General features: G+C 36.9%; 1 protein-coding gene across 5 annotated transcripts in view; it reads right to left on the minus strand.

Moving 5' to 3' along the window:
* The window catches only part of hivep2a (HIVEP zinc finger 2a), a 115,342-nt gene that overhangs the window by 65,751 nt on the left and 34,022 nt on the right, over positions 1-15,569 (minus strand). For 2 of the 5 annotated variants that reach the window (XM_056481312.1, XM_056481313.1), the window contains exon 3: positions 10,664-10,735. The exons of the other annotated variants lie outside the window; for them this stretch is intronic. The gene's annotated coding sequence lies outside the window, so the exon portion shown is untranslated. The remainder of the gene's footprint in view (positions 1-10,663; positions 10,736-15,569) is intronic. 5 annotated transcript variants of the gene reach the window in all.

The following is a 15,569-nucleotide window of genomic DNA, read 5'->3' on the forward strand; positions in this document are numbered from 1 at the left end:
TTGTAGTATGTGTTTTTTGTCGTTGTTTGTCATAGTCATTTTAACCTGAAAATTATACTTTTTTTAGAAGAATTTTTAGAAAATCTCATCAGTAGTTTGCAGAACAAAACAAAAATTCAATTTTAATCAAGCATGCAACTATAAATATTAAATTTCTATTTTTTCTCTCTCCATAGATCCATATTAGGGATGCAACGATCATGGATTTTGGTTGTACGATTATAGTCTTATAAGGAATAATCACGGTTTTACACTTATCATGATTGTTATGCATTCATTAATTTCAAAGCAATACAAGTTAATACAGCACAAAATAATTTTAAAAACAAACAATAGTCCATTTCTCTTTGGACATAAAAATACGTGTAAAAAAATAAGTGGCAAAAAAGTTTGGGCTTTTAAACAAAAGTAATAATTTTAAACTGAAAATAAATTACAAAAATGAACAACAATGAATACTTAAATAAAAATTAAAATAAATTAAAAAAATGTATTTGTCTAATGTAAATCTAAGCTATTAGCTAAGCATTTCCCTTTTGAAGAGAACAAACGTTGTCAAAGGCTGATTAACACCAATCTGAAAGGCACTTTTGATCAACTTTCTTACAAAATTATTTGGTACAAATATTATTTTGGTAATCTTTTTTTTTTTTTTTTTCTCTCTCTTTGGAGAAGATATACATACACACACACACACACACACACACACACACACACACACACACACACACAGTATTATTACTCAGTAATATTAGCCACCCTTTGAATTTTTTTTTTCTTTTTTAAAATATTTCTCAAATAATGTTTAACTGAGCAAGGAAATTTTCAGACTATGTTTCAGAGTAATATTTTTTAGTCTGGAGAAAGTCTTATTTGTTTTATTTTAGCTAGAATAAAAGAAGTTTTGGGGTCAAAATTATTTTGAAAGATAAAAAGATATAAGCTTTTTTTTGAAACCATCGTTATACAATTACTTGCCTAATTACCTTAGCCTGCCTAGTTAACCTAATTATCCTAGTTAAGCCTTTAAATGTCACCTTAAGCTGTATAGAAGTGTCTTGAAAAACGTCTTGTAAAATATGATTTACTGTCATCATGTCAAAGATAAAATAAATCAGTTATTAGAAATGAGTTATTAAAACTATTATGTTTAGAAATGTGTTGAAAAAAATCTTCTTTCTATCAAACAGAAATTGGGAGAAAAATAAATAGGGGGGCTTATAATTGAGGGGGGCTAATAATACTTCAACTGTATATTATTTTATAATTTTTTTCTGTATTAGTTTTGATTTTCATCCTACAATTTTCAGGCTAAACCTTGCTAAAAACAAACCGCTGCATTCCAACAATCGCAAGGGTTGATTAAAATCCAGACAAAATTTCTCTTTATTCAAGCAGCTGCAGGGTCACAGTCGCAGATTTGTGACATCTCACTTCAGGCCTTGATGAACCGAGCACAAATTCATGTCAGTGTTCCATTTGACCTCTCCACCCCGGTGTGACTCGCGCCAGGAGTGCTTCTCCTAGGAGGCCCGGCGGGAGTGTGTGCAGCCTGACAGGCCATGCGCAAACACTGATGAAAACAGTCACTCAGCAGCCATTCCAAAACAAACAGGCTCTCGAGCGAGGCCTGCACAATTGCTCAGTGGAGTGCAAGGCAGTGGCTCACACTCCATGCACCGTTGGGGACCTGCTTTCTCCTGTTATGCAACCCAGGAGCGTGTTTTCCTATCTGCGCCGCTCCCCGGCAGCTGTCTCCAATTTTGCCCAAAGGAAAAAAAATGTGGGGGGCTGAAAACTTCTGGAGCGAATACCCCTCAGAGCAAACTCCCCAGAGCAACTCTCTCAGCGGTCTGTCATTCCAGAGGCTCAAGTTGCCCTCTTGCACCTGTTGCGTTCAGAGGCGAGGCACGGAGGAGGCACGGCCACCCCCAAAAAAGCCCCCCTGTCCGCAGTGTCACTTTACAAAAATCGCCCAGACAAGCACAACCAATTTTAACCCTGGCCCTTAGTCAGATCAGCTGGTCAATGCTGGGAATGAAAACCGGGGGCTTCCCAAACAGAAGACCCCCTATTGAGGCCAGTTCCCCTCCGCTTTCCCCAATCCAAAACACATTGCGGCGCAGGTGACTCAGCTGATGCCAGAACAAAAATGCCATAAAAGTGCACAGCAAACACATTCAGGGCTTTGTATGTACGCGCCGCCTGCCTCCTATTCAGTGCCCAGAACCAGATGTAGCCCAAGCATGGAGAAAGGGCCGCAGATGAGGGTAATTTGAGAAATTATATTTTTCCACTTCTGAATAATTACCGTGAATAGAACATTAGCAGCTGAAATTAACTCAATTGCTCTGACAACACGTTTGAGCTACATAAGGATTAAAAAGAAAATGTCAAGTGTGAAAGGCTAAAGGCTCGGGGCGAAATGGCTGCAGGTTGTGTTTTTGCTATTTGTTTAATTTTGTTTTGGGTTTTTATCGATGCAGTTTAGCACAAGCTCTGAATTTGACTGAATTTAAGCAGTTCTCATTGTTCATTTAATCAGAATCAGAATCAGTTTTATTGCCAAGTGTGCTACACACACACAAGGAATTTGTTTTGGCTACAGAAGCTTCCAGTGTACATAAAGTGACAAGTGACAACACAAAATAAATCTGAAAAAATAAAATAATAATAATAAAAAATGATGAACATTAAACAGATGCGGTTAGTGAAGAAACTAACGATAATCATGCATGAATGGAAAAAAAAAATTTAAACATTCATTCATTCATTCATTCATTTTCTTTTCAGTTTCATCCGGGGTCGCTAAAGCGGAATGAAACCACTAACTTATCCAGCACGTTTTTTTACGCAGCGGATGCCCTTCCTGCCGCAATCTATCTCTGGGAAACATCCACACACACTCATTCACACTCATACACTGGACAATTTAGCTTACCCAATTCACCTGTACCACATGTCTTTGGACTGTGGGGGAAACCGGAGCACCCGGAGGAAACCCACGCGAACGCAGGGAGAACATGCAAACTCCACACAGAAATGCCAACTGACCCAGCCTAGGCTCGAACCAGCGAACTTCTTGCTGTAAGGCGACAGCACTACCTACTGCGTCGCCAAACTTTAAACAAATACAATAAATAGTATCATTAATGGCCTGTTAAGTTCATTACAAATCGTATCATAAGTGCACTGTCCTAAACACAGGTTGTAAATGAGTTCTAAAATGTAATTAGAAGGGAACAATAGATGATAAGTAACCAGTAGATGCTTATGTTGCCAAATGCATTGGAAATGCCACAAAAGACCTTCTACACTTTGCCTACTGGGTTAATTCTTAAATATTAACGGAGATGATGTTGAGGTGTGCTAGCCAGATTTGATTTAAACGTTGCCCTCTGGAATTTAAATGTAGTTTATAGGTGTAAAAAATGTAAAAATGCACAACTTTCTCTAACCAGTCCTGAATGTAACAAACCCACAGCATTCATCATAGTTTTGCAGCTATCAGATCAAAAACAAAAGTTGCTGCTCTCCATATACTGTAGATTTCTGTTGTTTTTGTCTTTATTCACATGGTGATTACACCAGCTTATTTTGCAAATTTAGACTGAATGATCAGAAAACAAGCATACTGTATATAAAAAGTGTGGGGGGGGGTTCTTTTATTTTTTTTTTATAGGAGGAGCTCAGCAATTAACAACACTGTACAACCTTGATTTACCTTATAAAATTGATGTAGGAGAATGTTATCTTCGGAGAAAATCCGGAACTTGCCTGGTTTATACTCGACACGTCCGCTAGTTCGCTTGAATGCGTGCGGTGCATGTGTCATCATCGCTATCTTTATGATCCGTCCATGCGTAGAGATAACCAGATGGACAATAATTTTTGACTAGAAATTTGACTAGAAACAGCCGTGAGAAAGGAGGAAAGTTTTTGTTATAAAGTTAAAAAAAAACTGAGGCATAAGTTTGTTAAAACCAAAAAGAGTGACCCACGTACACGATTACAGAAATACAATTTTGAATTTAAAACAGTTTAATAGTTACAGAACTATAATTAAGAAACAAATTATTTCTTTGATAACTGGAAAGGCATATTCAAACCTATCGGTTTACAATATACTGATGGCCTATTTTTCTAGGCTTTATTGGTGATAATGGTCAGGAATGTTGGACCATTATTGCCTTTTTAGCATAAGAAGAGGACACAAACTAGCCAGACAGTAATGTGTGAATTGTGGAGCGGCCTAAAAAAAAGTATGTGTACTTTTTTGCTTTTATTCTTGCCATAATAAAAAAATTAATTTGTTGAGCAACTCATGTTCTGTTGTCATTTACATTTTAATAAACTTTAATAGGTAAAGCTGTCCAAGATATGAACAAAAGCAAGTAATGCATCAAAGTTTGATCTAAAAACTATCATGAAGTTATAAAAATCGTTATTATCATTAAAAATTATTTATAAAAATAATTAGTTAAAAAATCTTGAATGATATTAATGATATAACGTAGTTCCAAAAAACTTTCTTCTTCAATGTTTATCCATCTGATTTTATGGTGGGTTTATTTTGACCGCCCCCTGTCATTTTAAAGAATATATCTCAACGGCGAATGTGTCAAGTATAAAAGCCTCACCCATTTCCGAGACCCCCATCACTGCAAACCTGTTTGACTTTTGTGAGACTTTTTCTGTTGCAGTATAACATTTGACTTCCAGAGCATTTGTGTTTCCCACTCTGGAAGTCAATGATTAACAGTTTCTAACATTATTAAAACATCTGCTTTTGTGTTCAACAGGGAAAAAAAGAAACTCATTAAGGTTTGGAACTGCTTGAGGGAGAGTAAATAGTGAATACATTTCTTTTTCTGTGACTATCCCTTCAAGTACACCCTTTAGAAAACATTTTTCGCCCTGCATTTGCACAACATTTGGTTAAAAAAATGAATAGTCTCTGAACTCATCTGTGTGGCAGAGTTATGTAATGTTGCGAACAGAAAAATTACCTTCCTTCAAATGCATGAGTTGAAACTTGAATTGGATTGCATTCACGTAGCACATGAAGCTAACAACACCAAGGCCATCAGTTCACTTCTCAGGAAATGAAGGGACTTGTAAACACTGTATGTATGCCATGAATGTAACGGAAGTCATCTATCTGTCTGTCTGCTTATCTTTCTTGTTCGTTACAAAAGGTTAAACCCCGTTTTCTTCAAATACTAGACAAAGTCAAGGAATTTCAATTACATATACTGTAGAAGCCTTCTTAGTTGACTTCTGAATGGAACCCAACCCCGCTGTGCTGCAGGTCTAAACTTGGGCCTTGATCCTGAATGAACAGTAGGGCACATTGGGCATATTGTTGGACTCTAAAAATATGCTAGGCTGTCCTGTGGATGTCCCTGAAGAGCTCTGGAACATTCTGAGAGTAAGTGCATGAGCCGCTCATATTCTCTAGTATGGCAGAGAAACAGATGTTCATAAGGGTGAACCCTGAACAACACAATTTGCCACAATTGTGAACTCTGCACTGCCAAAAACAAGAGTTCTGGTCCTCTGGATAAAATGCTAAAGCAGTAATTATAAAGACTGGCTGGACAGGTGGTTAAAAATGGCAAAGTTCATTTCCTCCAGTGGGAGGATTTATTCCAAAGCTATAATGGATTTGTAAGCAGAGAGGTTAGTGAACATGAATAGCGTGCTAGAGCGGAGGAATAAATGAATTTCTGTCAATGAGCCTGGTTACAGTATATCTGTCTCTCTTGAAATGCGATCCTTTATCTGAGCCGTGGCCTCATCACAAGCGCCCCCTCTGAGCCCTCCCCCCAAGATGCCACTATTATCCTGCCCATCGCATGACAATCGGTTAGCAGTTCAAGTTTGCTCCAGGAAAACCTCAACGTGCCGTGACATTATTTCCTGCAGTGCGAAACAAACACGACCGTCAAATCTGCCTCGTAAGACTTTGTGAAGGAATGACTCAGTTGGGTGTATCTCTGTTAACTCAAGTTACATTACAATATCACGGCCAGGTCATGACACGCTTAACGTTCCAGTTGTAAACTACACAAATGTTCCTCTCCTGAGGGGTTATTATGTTGCAGCCCGTTTCCAGTCAGATATTTGTAAGCTGGTGCCATGCCATGAGCTTGTTAACATCTATTGTAAACCTCTCTCGCTTTTGGGAAAAGAAATGACTCATTGAGGCTTACAGCAATTACTCCAACAATCAACAAGACCTGTTCGTTTACAAAGAGCGTCGCACTAGAAAACATGTTGAATTGATCTCTCATAGAGAGTTTCTGACAAGCTAATCATGGTCAACAAAGAAAGGATTGCAACTAGACAATGACTTCTAAAACGTGCTTGCTGTGGGACTGGTGTTTTTAGTTAGCAGAAGATCTTGTTTACATTAGTCATTTGTCAGTCATTTCTTGGACAATCCAAAGGTATTTCAGAACATTTTGTAGAAACTTTGCCTCCTAATATTGATATTTTAATGAATATATACTGACGGTATCCCATGCTTACATTTTTATTTGACATATTTTGAATATATCAGTTTTTGAATTTTCTATTTTAGCTGTAATAGAGCTTAGGTTTTATAATTAGTTTTTATTCATTGTATATATATTTTTTATATTATTTTATTATATATTATTATATACAGTTGAAGTCAGAATTATTAGCCACCTTTTAATTTTTTTTTCTATTTTAAATATTTCCCAAATTATGTTTAACAGAGCAAGGAAATTTGCCATCATGGCAAAGATAAAATAAATCAGTTATTAGAAATGAGTTATTAAAACTATTATGTTTAGAAGTGTGCTGAAAATATCTTCTATCCGTTAAACAGAAATTGGGGAAAAAATAAACGGGGGCTAATAATTCTGACTTCAACTGTGTGTGTGTGTGTGTGTGTGTGTGTGTGTGTGTGTGTGTGTGTGTGTGTGTGTGCGTGTGTGTGTGTGTGTGTGTGTGTATGACTTTATGTTTTGAGATTTTCTGCAAATGTCACATCCAAATCATGCATATAAAAAAGAAAATCAAGTCTAAAAAATCCTTTTGTAAGAAGAACTACTTTCTTATGCCATTCATTCACATCTGCAGCTGACGTCAGAACAGCACAAACTGTTGTTAATTTTACCAACTTTAAAGCTAGTATTTGAATGGTTCTCTAATGTCTAAAGTGATGACAAATCAGGTGATTTTGCTCACATTTTAAGATTATAAAGCTGAACGGCATGAAATGTCATCAGTCTACAGAGATTTCCCAGTATTTCTCTGTTGCAATTGGCATATCACAATGATTAACCCCAAAAAAGCTAAAGCAAAGCAAACAATAGCAGATTCCTATGGTATAAATACAGGACTACAACATACAAAGACAACATACAAAGTCACTTACCAGTTTTATAATGATTTGATCAGCTGTAATTTGAAATTTATGCTGAGTTTTTCTCCCCTAAGCACTTAATATGCAATCTATTTTGCCATCTTGTGGCGGAACTTCAACTGTCTTTGCTCAATGACAGGCTAATGGCCACCAATGCGCTGAATTATCAAAATTATAAATATTTAAAGTTGGCACTATCCTTATAAATAAACTGCATAGTTGCAATCTAAACAACTATTATCACCTAAAAAAGCCTAAAAGGTACATTATGTTGTCTAACAGCTGCAATATTTGTCAAACTGTAGTGAGTCTATTGATCTGCTGTCACTCTATGTGGGCGAAGTAATACAGAAGGGTGAAGAGGCTGTACGAGTGCTGTTATCGCAGAATATCGTACGGCTATCAGACAATTAGATTATTAGATTCAAGAACCAAACAGAATTGTTGTGTGTATGTATGTATATATATATATATATATATATATATATATATATATATATATATATATATATATATATATATATATATATATATATATATATATACACGCATGTCTGTGTGTATATGTGTGTGTGTGTGTGTGTATAATTATTTTGTATATATATATTTTTAATGGATTTCAGCCAAATGTATTAACTAGGTTAATGAGAGCCGAAGTTTTCTTTCAGGCTGCCTCGTATCTCCAAAACTGAGCATAAGCTTGTACTTTCTTACTGACAGTAGCACTCATTTTCAACTACAGGATGGGACAGCAGAGAGCCTCCCTCTCCACCATTCAACATGAAATATGCATCCAATTATATAACGCATTATATAATGCATCCAAGTCGTACTCTTCCATGCTGCGTGCAACAGCTAATTAAGCCATGCACAGCAAACATAACAGAGAGCACAGAGCTGCTAAATTTAGGTTTCTCCCAAAGCCCATCCGCACAACGAGAGATACATGAACGGATGCCCATTTGCTCACCTAGATCTGCATGTGACATCACACGGGGGAAAGATCCTGATCTCGAAGGGGAAGAGAAATAGAGACCTGCAGCAGGGATGCAGAAAGAGAGGACGACAAGAAGAGAGAGAGGGAAAGAGGGAGAAAGAGAACATCTATCAAGGTTGCAGCATGTGCTTAAAGTACACTCACAGCTAGACGCGACAATATATTCAGAGAAAGAAAGGGGGGGAAAGAGTGTCAGAAGGAAAAAAAACATGATGAAGTGTAGGAGCGATGGAGAGTGTGAGGAAAGGAAGGGAGTAGTAAACAGAAAAGGAGGGAGGAACTGGGGTTGAAAGTGGCCTTGATGCAGCACAGTGACAGAGAGAGAGAGCCAGAAAAGTGCACAGCAACTGTCTCAGTCGTCCACAAACAGACCCTGGGTCTGTCCCATAGAGGAAATCAATTCACCCCGCTACTGCCAGGCCTTATAGTGCTGTGTATTTACACAAAGCAGATAGTCAAAGCCAATAAAGTGCTTCCCTCAGCACGGTACTTGTAAAAAGCCAGACTATGATTCTGTTCCACCTACACAGGTCCTGTCAATTAAAAGTCCTGACTTTTATTATGTAATATTTCTTTCATGCACTTATTTAAATGATCTAATTAATTATTTCCCATCCTTTCATCCATCATCTTGTCCGTCCATGCACATTCACCCATAATCTATCTATCTATCTATCTATCTATCTATCTATCTATCTATCTATCTATCTATCTATCTATCTATCTATCTATCTATCTATCTATCTATCTATCTATCTATCTATCTATTTATCTATCTATCTATCTATCTATCTATCTATCTATCGTTGTCATTCCATCTATCCATCCATCTTTCTATCATTCTGTCTCTATCTATCTATCTATCTATCTATCTATCTATCTATCTATCTATCTATCTATCTATCTATCTATCTATCTATCTATCTATCTATCTATCGTTGTCATTCCATCTATCCATCCATCTTTCTATCATTCTGTCTCTATCTATCTATCTATCTATCTATCTATCTATCTATCTATCTATCTATCTATCTATCTATCTATCTATCTATCTATCTATCTATCTATCTATCTATCTATCTATCTATCTATCTATCTATCTATCTATCTATCTATCTATCTATCGTTGTCATTCCATCTATCCATCCATCTTTCTATCATTCTGTCTCTATCTAGCTATCTATCGATCGATCGACCGACCGACCGACCTACCTATCTATCTATACCCATCCATCCGTCGTCCGTCTGTCTATATCCATCCGTCCATAGATCGGTCCGTCCTTCATTGACCCATCCATGTATTCATCCATATATTCATGTACTCCTGTGTCCATCTATCAATCTATCAGTGATCCATCCATGTATTCATTTATCCATCCACCATACATATAAACATGCACTTATGTATCGATTAATTTATCTGTCATTCATCTGTAAATCCACTCTCCATCAATAATCTATCAATCCATTCATCCAGCTTTAACAGACCGTTACTGTATGGTATTATTTATTATTTTAAACTTTTTATAAAAGCGCAGTTTTTGTAAACAGCCAGACTATAATTGTCTTCCTCTCTGGCATCCATTCTTCCACTCTTGATTTGTATGTATTATAGTAATTGGAAGTTCCCCTATCAAATTGGAGTGTACTGGGTACCTACAATCCCAAAGCGATTTGGGTAGATCACCGTTGTACCTGTTCAGGGCTAATTAACACAGTTAAGCTTCCCATGTTGAGCCTCAATCTCATTGGGAGTCACATCGCTGTTCCTAATTGTTGTAAACACAGCAAAGCTTGTCCTAGACTTTTCCCACATCTCTTCCTGGATCTTCAAAACATTACAAACATGCAGCCTGTGACAGTGTTAAATGTTTACAACAAAATCCTCAGTCAGCCACTGCATAAATTTGTGGAGAAACCTCAGCAAAAATGCAATAACGGGATTACAGTCTGGAGCTAAAAAATGCTGCTTCAATGTTTATTTGCCCCAGGAAAGCAAAGCCAAACCTATACTATTTTTACTCATTTTTTAACTATTATTATATACTCAAACATTGCATTAATACTCTTTTAATTTGACTGAAAAATCACTCATTATTATTAATTCATTCTTTTTTTCATTTGATTTGGTTTTATAAACAATTGGCTTAATTTTAGTAGGACTTCTATAACACAAATTCATTCTTGGATAAGCTATCCCTTTTTAACAATTATTTTAAACCCCAGCCTGAGGACATCACATTTAAAAAATAAAGACAACTATTTACCCGCTACAGATCCTCAACACCATGGAAACCGGCAGCATGGGAGAACGGATGCACTTGCAATTCTTGGATGGGCTGCAGGGCAAAAATTAGAAGGTGAGATAGGAGACTAGCAATGTCAGTTAAACAAGGCTGCCAAGCTCACAGATGGGATGAGGAAACCGACAGAATTGAGATAAAGTGAAACCCCCTCCTGCCATGCTACCGGTGCAGCCCTGCCAAGATTCAGTCCTCCAGGAACAGTGCCTCGAGTCGCACTTAAAATGTTCCTGCTTTGCCACACAATTTGTTTTGGCCAGAGGCGCACTGGAGGGAGAAAGTGAGCAGAGGTTGAGATATTTTGGTTCCGAGACCTTTTAGGTGGACGTAATGCTTTAGTATCAATATGTTGTTATATATAAGCTAGTGTGCTACTTTAAGATATACATCCAAATAGAAAATACAAGCATTCAACACTAGCAGATTCTCACTTCAGCTTCTCATCTGGTCTTCTGACCAATCAAATGTGGTCTTGTATTTAAAGTGTCCCACCCCTACAGAACGCGGCTAAAATAGGTCAATTATTCAAATACAACCAAGTCTTCACACTGATGGTTTAAAAAATGCTTGCGTATTTAAGGAAATAATGGAAACACTTTACATTATGGGACACACAGTTCATGTTAAAATATTTACTAACATGAACAAACAATGAACTATGTCTGTACAGTATTTATTAATTATACTTCATCATTTAGTAATGCATTTGTTAATGCACACTGAGTTAACATGAACTAACAAGGTACAACTGTATTTTCATTAATTAACAAAGATGAATAAATACTGTAATGAATGTATTGTTCATGGTTTGTTCATGTTAGTAAATACATTAACATGAGCTATGTGCCATGTATTGTAAAGAGTAACCAAAATAAATAAATGGTTGCAGCCAGGATGCTGCAGCTCGCTGTGCGCATGTACACTCGGCTATGTACGGCAAGCCTTGGGGTGGGCAAATGCATTGCAGACACACATACACAGTCACCATACAGTATAGTGCATTCAAAATCAACTGTGTTACATATAATTACAATTTTCTACATGGTGAATATATACATACTAGGGTTGTCACGATACTGGAATTCGGTACCAATTGATACTGAAATTTTAAGAAACGTCCATTTCCAAAATTTGAGCGCTATTGAGCGCATTCTTAAACAGAGCTGGTTTGCCATTGTGTTCACCTCCTCAACAGAAATGACTGTGAATGGCCCTGAAGGTCATCAGTTCACCGAACTTAGAGCTGTTTACTGAGTGTAACCACAGATAAAAGGTCACTGGAGCATTTTAAAGCCACGATTCATCAGCGGATTGCTCAAATGTCAGCTTATAGACAAACCAGCTGATTGACATGACTTTAAAATGATCCAGTGTCCCTGTTTCTGTGGTTACACTCAGTAAACAGCTTTGAACTAATGACCTTCATGGCCAATCACAGTCATTTCTGTTGAGCACGTGAACACAATGGCAAATTAGCGTTGTTTAAAAACGTACTCAACATCGCTCAAATGTCCACAGGAAATGGCTGTTTTTAAAACTTCTGTATCTATTGGTACCAAATTCCAGTACCATGACAACCCTAATACATACATACAGTACATACTGCATGCACTATATATGGGGAAAATTATTTAGACACTGTAAATACGCGTCCCACTGGGGAGAATCAAGTCTGGTTTCATGGTAATGTCATACAGTCAATGGCCCAGAGGCATGGTAACATAGAGCAGACGATGTGCATGAATCTGCATAAAACGTATAAGACCAATAAGAATTCTACACTAAATGATGTATTTTAAGTGAACAGTTAAAAAGTCTGTAGATTGCTGGTAGGCTGTGGCTGTCATGTGAGCGTAACAACTGTGAACTGTGGCAGAGCTTTGATATAAACAAAATGCTTTGGGCTGTTTTTAAAGGGAGGAGCTATTCTACATGCCCTGCCCTGTGTTCATGTTTCAGTTAAACTGACATCACACATCAAACAAAGTTGCGCATTTCAGGTATGGATGGGCAGTACCAGGGTTGGATATCATTTGGGGCTATTTCGATACCAGTGCTAAATCGATACTTTTAAAATGGTACCGGGGCCTGAAACGATACTTTTGAGCCACAAAATTATGGTGGATGACTCTAGAAAAATATTTTATTTGACAAAAAATATATATTTTAATCATTTTAATTGAACAATATAATTAAAGTTTGAAGTATATTCATATTTTCCATATTTGAATTTAATTGCATTGATATATTTCTTTTGATCAGTTGTGTTTGTTAGCATGAATTTAGGATTTGCATTATGCAATTAACATTAAATTATCTTACTACTAACCTGTGGAAAGGCTGTCAATAAAATCAAGGAACACTTTTTTTTTTCTAGGGTTGTGCTTGTGACTACATTTACATGAACATCAGTAATCTAATTATTTGCCTTAATCTGAATAAGACAATAACATGATAAAGGCGTTTTACATGAGTTGCTTTTTGAATGTTCCTTATATGATCCTGTTTTCATGTTATAGTACATAGATTGATTAATGTCATTGCGTCACCATGCTAACCACATTTCCTCCATAGTATCATGTGTAATTTCGGGTGTTTTATTTTTATTTTTTCGACTTTAACTGCAGTTCGGCAGTTTCAATTTCATTCAGCAACATATTGTTCATGCCCCCGTGTCAAACTGAGGTACTGGATGAGAATATGAAGAAAGAACTGGTGGAAGAGTGTTTTTTTAATGAAATTTGATAACGCACGCCAAATTTAAAGAAAAAAATCTCCGCATTTCATGACGCGGGTGTCTGTGATTCTTTAGGGTAATCAAAAATCGCTGTTTACATGGTAGACTCTGAATCAAAGTATTGTCTTAAACGTATTGGTGTCCTCGTAAATGCACTCTGTGAAAGTGCCAGATGATGTCGCAAGCTGTCAAGAATGCATTTCTCTGCCTTTAAGCTTATTCCCTGTGCCCTCAAATGCACAGGGAATAAGTTTGATGTGTTTCCTTTCTTACACGCAACTTTTGTAAAGCATCTGCTTCGTGTTGGTGTCACAGAATCCTTGCTTGTAAAATATAGTCATACTTTAGAATGCTAAGTTTAAGCAAATTTGATGAACGCGTTCATGAATCTGAAGGGAGTCCCTCACCGGATGCACTGTTCTGAACGCATTGCCTAAGTGCGTGCGTGCATTCCTTAAAGCAACAAGAACAAACTACTGACATCACCGATGGTGTCTGTATCCCTCAAACTTGTTTATAATTAAATGTTTAAAGATGGTGTGGTACAATGCGTACCTATGTTTGCCTTTGATGTACCCCTTGATGCTTCTTACATCCTTGTTGCAGCACCAGTGGCACCGAAATTAAGCACTGAAATTCATATGCTAATTCAAAGGTAGCAGTGCCATAATGGCAATGGTTAATGGTCACGAGAAAAACTAAAAGTGGGAGGTGGGGGAACAATACTGATACTTTTTGTAAAAATGTTAACAATACTGATACTGCTTATTATTTTAAACGTGAATGTGACTTTGATTGACAAATTAATCAAAATAGTCATCAGAGCTACACTTGGGGAAACTATGCTGACTGACTGGCTGACGATCATCCTGCACACGTTACAATAAAAATTTGGTTCTAAATAAGTGATGAATATAGTTTTTTTAAAAATCGATACTTTGGATAAGATAAATACCAGAATATTAGCTGATTGATATATAGATACTCCAGCATCATTGCGCACATCCCTAAATTAAGGCACTTCAGGGGCCATTTAAAGTCACTTTTTTATGTTGTTCTAACAAAGCCTGGTAAATTTGTTTCAGGGAACCGATCAGTGTCTTGTGACTAACAGAGTTTTGCATTAAGACTGCACACCTGACATTTCAAAGGAACAGAATTTCACAGTGTTTGCACTTGTACGCACAAGCGCGCACACAGAAGCAGTCAGCAGAGAGCAGATTGTCGGCTCAGGCAGGAAGCGGGGTATATTCAGCATGGGCTGCTGGGAGCACCAGAGACCTGACACTTTGCAGCTCGCACTTCCTAAGCTCTCCCAGTACGGTGTGTGCATGTGCACCAGCAACACCTCCTCTCACTCAACCACCCTGCATCACACCACATGTTGAGCAGGGGAAAGCAGACATCAGTGACATCACACTGAGCAGGTGGCAACCCCTTTCTGAAGAGGAAACCAAGATCAGAGAGTCAGGGGGCTGCGCTAAATGACAGTTTAATCTTCCATCTATCTCACAACCAGAAAAAAAAAACTCTCTATATTTTTTTTAAGCTTGAAAAGTGCTAAAATACTGATGTTTAGCCACCAGGCTTTGTGCTTTTGCTATGATGGTCTCAGTTGAAGCATAATATTAGTATAAAATGTCCACTATGATATCATATTTTAAACTTTAGTTGATGTGTAATGTAGATGTGTGAACATAAACAACATCTCTGAATGTAATATGTTTAAAGTTCAATGCAAAGGGAGACATTAGCTTGTTACAAAGTTAGCCTAGCAAAGCCTACAGCGAACGAAGTTTAGGGACTACAAAAAATACATTGGGGTTAGTGAGATCACAAATGCTTCAGGTTACGTGCATTCACTAATTTTATAGCAGAGAAAGCTGTTTCTGTATTTAGGCTTACAAAGGACATAACACACGGCAAAAATTGCTTACAATTTCATTTGAATTATGTTCCAGAGAATTATAAATATATATATATATATATATATATATATATATATATATATATATATATATATATATATATATATATATATATATATATATATAGTATTTGACAAAGGACAGCCTCCAGAAATGCTCTATTTTAGTTTCTTTCTTTCTTTTGATCACATAAGTAGTTATTTGT

Source organism: Danio aesculapii, chromosome 20 (genome assembly GCF_903798145.1).
Source record: "Danio aesculapii chromosome 20, fDanAes4.1, whole genome shotgun sequence".
NCBI classification, from domain to species: Eukaryota; Metazoa; Chordata; class Actinopteri; order Cypriniformes; family Danionidae; genus Danio; species Danio aesculapii.